Source organism: Triticum dicoccoides, chromosome 5A (genome assembly GCF_002162155.2).
Source record: "Triticum dicoccoides isolate Atlit2015 ecotype Zavitan chromosome 5A, WEW_v2.0, whole genome shotgun sequence".
In the NCBI taxonomy this organism is placed as follows: Eukaryota; Viridiplantae; Streptophyta; class Magnoliopsida; order Poales; family Poaceae; genus Triticum; species Triticum dicoccoides.
The window spans coordinates 542,005,098-542,012,239 of record NC_041388.1 but is presented as its reverse complement, the minus strand read 5'-3'; the positions used below and the strand labels follow the sequence as shown (position 1 = coordinate 542,012,239).

Sequence of the window (7,142 nt, the reverse complement as noted above, 5' to 3'; positions counted from 1 at the left end):
CACACTCCGCCGGTTCATGCACTCCATCTCCACACTCCTCCACCACATGCCCCATGCATCCACAAAAATATCAAAAGTCTGGCAATTTCTCATAACTAACAGGGTACCTCTTGTACTCTTTCAAAGTGATCGGTACAAATCTTACCAAAGGTTTGTGAACATCTACAAAAACCCTAACCCTTAAAAAGCTGGATGGATGGATCCTCCCCTCATTGACCGCAACAGTGAAGGGAGGCTTGCCCACCTTCTTCGCTACCTTCTCGGCCAGCTCCTTCTTCCTCGTGAGGCCATCCGGCAAGCCTTTTATTCTAGCCCATAAGGGATACATATCCAAGGCATACTCCGCAACATTTGTAAAGCCATCATACTCCACAATGACGACCGAATCCCTCCGAAATTGCCATGGCCCTCCTTCCATCACTCGCTTCCAATCCCCCAAGCAATGGCACTGAGCAAGGAAGAGATTAGACCCTTTGATATTAAAAGTTACTCCTTGGGCGCACGACCACGCGTTCCTCAATGAGTTTAGCAATGTCGCGTGGCTAAATGGCCTCATTGTATGAACCCTAAACAGACATAACCATCGAACCTCCTTGATCAGTTCTTCTACTTCCCCTGACAGATCCAAATCTTCCTCCTCCTCTCCATGAAGCTTTAAGCCTTCAAACGCATCCTCTAGGGCCAGATCATGACCCATGTTATCCCAATCTTCTTCTTCCTCCTGGGTGAGATCTGCGTCAACCTCCTCTCTCGCTTCAACACCCGAATTGTCCAAGATCGGATCCCCGGACGATGGGTCTCCATCACGTAACCCATCTACATCTGTCCTCCCGTCTAGATGCCCTAGTCCCGCCTGGCCTCCCTTCGTTCCTCCTTCCTCCTTCTCCCGCCTCGGATCCTCCATGGTGTTGGCCAACGATCTCGCTCCCTAGGCCTGTCGATCCTGGAGAGAACCCCGCGATCGATGGTAGGGTTTACTGGTGGACTCCGGCGTCGCTGCCAGAGGAAGAGGTGGACTCTAGGGAAACCCTAGAGGAAAAAAACCCTTTTCAACGCGATTGCATTTGAACCTACTCTCTGTGTGTGTGTGTGTTGGAAAAAGAGGAAAATGATGGACGCAAGTGGTGGCTCGATGGAGCACCGAACGACCGCTGAAAGGTACCGGGTAGACAGAGACAAATCAAATGGGCAGACGCAACGCCACCCGACCGCTGAAATGCTCGTACCAGAACAGCCAAGGATTAGTCAATGATGAGGCAATCTTCTAGACCCTTGGTTAACGCAGGTAAACAAAACGCGATTATACCGTCACTAATTTCACATTTCATCTTGCTGCGTTCGACAACGCGCCCCGGTCCAGAGTCGCAATTATTGGAGCTGGAGCATCGAACATTCTGATTATTATTTTATTTAGTTGGTACCATCCTGAATTTTGACGTGGAGGAAAGCATCGACCATTTTAGCAGCACCTAAATTAACGTCTGGTCCATCCAGTCAATGGCGCGACGGGGCGGGGGTGCAGCAGTAGAAGACTTCTTCCGGGGTCCAAGACGGCGCACATGCCAGCGGAGGGACGACCGGGTCGGCAAAGCGGTATCTTGATCTGTTCTTCTCTCCTCTCCGATCGGCCAGCAGCTGCATGCGAGCACGTCTTCGTTTTTAAAGGCGTTGCCGGCGGGTCCTGCGCTTGATCTTGATGAGTACAGTACTGCAGTACTTACGTGGGCACGGATTAGTGGCGGCTTCAGGAATTTGCTTTCAGGTATTCATGTGTATTCATTTTGTTAAAATTTTAACTGTTTTTTGAAAATTGTCATTGTTTTATCAAAATCAACACTGTTTTGTAAAAATCATGACTATTCGCATGAAAACCCAAGAATACCCTTAGAGCCCCCTCTGGCACGGAATGCTGTCGTGGGTGTCGCTGGCCGAGGGAGGAGGACAGGATGAATACTGGATCGACGGCGGTCCCAGCTCCTTGGAAGACGGCGATGTTTGCGGCCGGGGACGTCGCCAATCATACATACGGGGTCGGTTGAGGTAGAGTCGGACAAAGTGGGGAGCCGGAAGGCGACGAGCACACCATTTCACACTAGTGTTTTTTTTATTTAAATGACACTAGAGTCTGTTTGATGACCGCAACATATGTTTAGCTTCTTTTTTCTCCTCAAAAAAGTTCAAGCAGGCGGAAAATTTTCTACGGGACTCAAGCAGATGTTCCCAAAAATTCTATGAAATAAGTATTACTTTAGAATTTTAGTTACGGAACTAGGCACAACTTCTGCCATCATGTAATTCTTACGGGAATAGAACAAGGCATTCTTTTTTGAAAAACTTTTAGTCTATTCATCTTCAATCATGACAGTATAACGAACATCAGAAATAAAAATTACATGCAGATCCGTAGACCACCTAGCGACAACTACAAGCACTTAAGCGAGCCGAAGGCGCGCCATCGTCATCGCCCTCCATCGCCGGAGTCGAGCACAACTTGTTGTAGTAGACAGTCGGAAAGTCGTCGTGCTAAGACCCCACAGGACCAGCGCACCAGAACAACAACCGTCGCTGATGAAGAATAACATAGGTTGGAAGGATTCAACCCGAAGACACATGAACGTAAACGAATAACGGCGAGATCCGAGCAAATCCATCAAAGATGTATCCGCCGGAGACACACCTCCACAGGCTCACCAATGATGCTAGAAGCACCGCCGAAACAAGGGCTAGGCGGGGAGACCTTTATTCCATCTTCAGGGAGTCGCCACTGTCTCGCCTTCCTGAACAGAACACGAACTCTAATAAGACAGGAACAAATGACTAAAAACAAAGCCTTTTCGTTGGTCCTTGCCAGGATCCACCGCGCCTCCATGACCCGAGGGCCACCGAAGACGAGGCAGACCTGCAGCGGCGCCGGCGAGAGGCAGGAACCCTAACTTTGTGGAGGAGGAGCGACTTGATATATCTTGCGTATTCCCCAGAACAAGGCACCTAGCATTTTAGTTACTGAAATGGTATCGTTAGTTATAATATTTTTCATCGGCTGCTTTTGGTTTTGTACTGATGCATTCCTTGTGGTAGACGTTTTTGTCTTCTACGCGATACTGTGCGGATTAAGTCATTCTGAATTCTTCATCCCACATTGTCGATTAATTTCAACTAAAAATGATATTGTTGATAAATTTAACTATTGCGGGTGCTGTGTTTTTTCTTGGGTAGCATCAGCATTTGACAGTAACAGCTGAAAGAAAGTGAAACCATCTTTTTAAAATGAGGTTTTTTTTTATAAGAATGGGGGATTTTATTCTTGAAACGCCGAGGAAGGTCTTTGGCGAAATAACAAGATTTTTGTTTTTGAGGATTTAATAACAAGATTTCTTTTGAGAGAAGGCAAATAACAAGAGGCGAGCTGTTCATTACTATGAATCGGCCTAGCCCAACTTCCCAGTCTCCAGCCCACCTATGACCCAGCCAGCACACAGTCTCTCGCTCCTCTTCCACTCAAAAGAAAAAAAGGTCTCGCTCCTCTCCTCAGTTCAGAGCTCGTTCGCAGTCGCAGCCCACAGCTAGAGCTAGGAGACGCGCCGCCGCCCCGCCAACCCTATCATAGGCACCGGCAGCCTCCTCCGGCTCGCCCTCATGCACGCAGGCGCTCGACAACGCGCGCGCGGACGCCAGCCTTCAGGAGTAGCGCAGCATCGCAGGCGCCGGCAACAGTCGTTGGCTGGCAGAAGCGGAGGTGCCGGCCGGCTGGAGTCAGGATTCGGCTCGCACGGTCGCACGCCGCCACGCCCGTTACCGGAGTGAGGAGGTCCCGACCCGCCGCCGCATCCAGCGCATCGGCTGTTGGAGGGCCAAGACGCCAAGGTTTAGTCCCCAAATTATTTGCTTCTATTGCTTTCTTTATATGTAGTTGATTCAGTGTCGATTACACTCTGTTTGCTAGTTCATGAACTGTTAACTGATTTAATGTCATCTACAGTTTGCTTGCAGATTTGGAAATGAAGAGAAAGGCTACGAGTATGCATGATTTTTATGCAAGCAGTTCAGTTACTCCTTCCCCTGCCGATGTCGAGCCTGAACTTGCCCCAGCTAATGTGACTGCAAATCCCTTTCCCTTAATTGTTGTGAGCACAGTGCCTCCTCCTGAAGCTGAACCCCCAAATGAGGAGAGCAATGGTACCACATCTGATGAGAGTACAAACCGACCAAGGCAGCGCATACTAGGATCTCATCCAAATAAAATTATCAAGGATGACATTAGAGACAAGAACTTCTCAATCCTTATTGATGAGGCTAGATATTGCTCAGTAGAAGAGCAAATGGCAGTGACTGTGAGGTAATGCATGCCGTTTTTTAGTGCCGTTTATAGTGTACTAATGATTTTCACTGATCTAATTTCTTGATGCATGTAGATTTCTTGATGATCACGGGGTGCTCCAGGAAAGATTCCTTGCAATTAAGCACATCACAGATTGTACATCTGCTGGAATTAAAGAAGCTTTGGTTGATGTATTGGATTATCATGGTTTGCAGATTTCTAGGCTACATGGACAGAGTTATGATGGGGCTTCAAATATGAGAGGGGAATTCAATGGTTTGCAAAAATTGGTTAGAGATGAAGCTCCATATGCATTTTATGTTCACTGCTTTGCTCACCAGTTGCAGGTGGTGGTTGCCACTGTTGCTCAATGTAGTCCTACTATTGCTGATTTCTTCAACTGTATTCCCTTGATAGTGACTCAAGTGTGTTCATCTTGCAAGCGGAAAGATGCATTACTGGCCAAACATCAAGACGAATTGTTAGATTTGATGGAGAATGGAAAGATTTCATTCGGAACCTGGTTGGATCAAGAATCTAGCATAACAAGACAAGGAGATACTTGTTGGGGCTCACATCTCAGAACCTTGCTTCGCATATTCACAATGTGGAATGCTGTGGTGGATGTGCTAGGAATTGTAGTGGTTGATGCTCGGGAACACACTTGTCAAGGTGGAGCTTCAGGTTTGCTTATTAAGATGGAATGCTTTGAATTTCTCTTCATCATGTTGTTCTCAATAAACTTGTTGGGCACCACAAATTATCTATCACAAGCTTTGCAAAGAAAGAATCAAAATACTGTCGAAGCCATGCATTTGATCTTAGATGTGAAAGAAAGCTTGCAAGATATGAGGGACAATGGGTGGGAGTCTTTATTCAGTCAAGCCAAGAACTTTTGTGAGGCACATGACATTGATGTGCCAAATATGGATGATCTTGTTGGAGCTATGGGTCAATCTGTTCGCGCTAAGAATAAGGTGACCCGACTTCACTATTACAAGGTTAGCATATTCAATGTTGCCATTGATGCAACTATTACTGAGATGAATCATCGATTCAATGAAGTTTCCACTGAGTTATTGGATTGTATTTCTTGTCTTAATCCAGCAAACAACTTCTCAAAGTTTAATGCTGACAAACTTATTCGGCTTGCTGAAATTTATGCTGAGGACTTTACGAAAGCTGACCGGTTGTTGCTAACATTTGACCTTCCGAGATTCCTTATGAACATTAGGAGAAGTGAGGAATTTAATGGATGCCAAGATGTGTCCACACTTGCTCGATTGATGGTTCAAACAAATAAACACACATCTTTCCAGTTGGTATATCGCCTCATTGAGTTGGCGTTGATTCTTCCTATGGCAACTGCACCAGTTGAGCGAATATTTTCGGCAAGAGACAGATGTGCGCAATGAGGTATCAAATGAATGGATAAATGATTTAATGCTGTGCTACATCGAGAAAGAGATGTTTAGAAGCATTCATGATGATCAAATCATGATCCAATTCCAGAAATTAAGGCGTGAAGGACATTTGCCTCATGAGTTAAATGTGATTTCTTAGAGGTATATGTCAGTTTTACTAGTGTTAATAGTCAACATTGGATGCCTTACTATTATATCACTAATAATTGTGCTAATTTGGACAGATGGTTTGCGGCTGGTCACTTGGGCATACATTTCTATATTTTGGTTTGGAGGTGTTCTACCATAGCATTAGTTAGAAGCAACACCGTATCATTATTTTGGTCTTCTAGTTGTTGCTTCTCCAGTCTAGTACTTGATGTATTGGTGTGTGAACTGTATGAAACTTCAAGGTATGGTCAAACATGTTACTAGTATTGGTCTTAAAAGAATTCATGTTACTTTGAGCACATGTTTGACAGATATTGGCTGTTTAAATTGGTATACCAAATTGATTCAAATTTTGATATTTTTAAAAACTCTAGCAAATTCCAGCAAGCTTCCATAGTGATATGGAAATTTTGAGCTTATTTGGACAATAGGATTAGGAGGTAATGAACGGTGTTGGCATGTCTACAGTGTGGGATTGGGATGATATGTAATGAACCACTTTCGTAGTTCTGTTTAATACATATACATATGGCCCAGCTGTTAGAGAAGAAGACGAAGAATCCGTTGGTTTAAGCTACTACGTATTTTACAAGATCTTGCAGGTACTTATGCACACCTCACTTACTATAGTTCTGATTCCTCATCTGTAGATATGGAAATCACGCCATATCCTTTACCTCAGCAATGAGTTTCCATCTTTATAATAGCCACACGCTTACACATGTAGTAGACTCCACGAAAATTACTTGCTAACACCGTACTGTAAGCTGGCTGCGTTTTTTGATGCAGTGAGGGCGCTTATACTTGCTTTAATCAAAAAGTTGGAGCTGGAGAGTACAATTACGGTTCTAGACTAGACCATATTCTTATTTCTGGTCATGTTTCCATCATTACAATTCTGTGGAAGGCCATGGCATTTTCCACTGCCATGTGGAGGATTGTGGAATAATAAATCATTTTAGAAGTGGGTGTTCAAAAAATATCTCAAAGTAAAGAAGGGTGAAAACTTTTCTTTATTGAGAGCAAAGTGGATAACATACAAGATTTGCTTACTAGTTATCCATAGGTGGAAAGGAGGGAGAAGTAGTTAGGTAGAAGGATTCAATCATATTCCAGTTTATATTATATTGACCAGAATACCTGAACTTCCAGTCCCTAATACCCCATAATCAGCTGCTAGGTACCTCCAGAAATCCATGGACGGCTGCAGAGTATAGGTGAGTAATATTTATGTTATGTAACATTATGTC

At 44.7% G+C, this 7,142-nt stretch overlaps 1 pseudogene; it reads left to right on the top strand.

The window, feature by feature from the left end:
* Window positions 1–3,543: 3,543 nt before the first annotated feature.
* Window positions 3,544–6,339, top strand: LOC119302660 (annotated as a pseudogene).
* The last annotated feature ends 803 nt before the right edge of the window (window positions 6,340–7,142 follow it).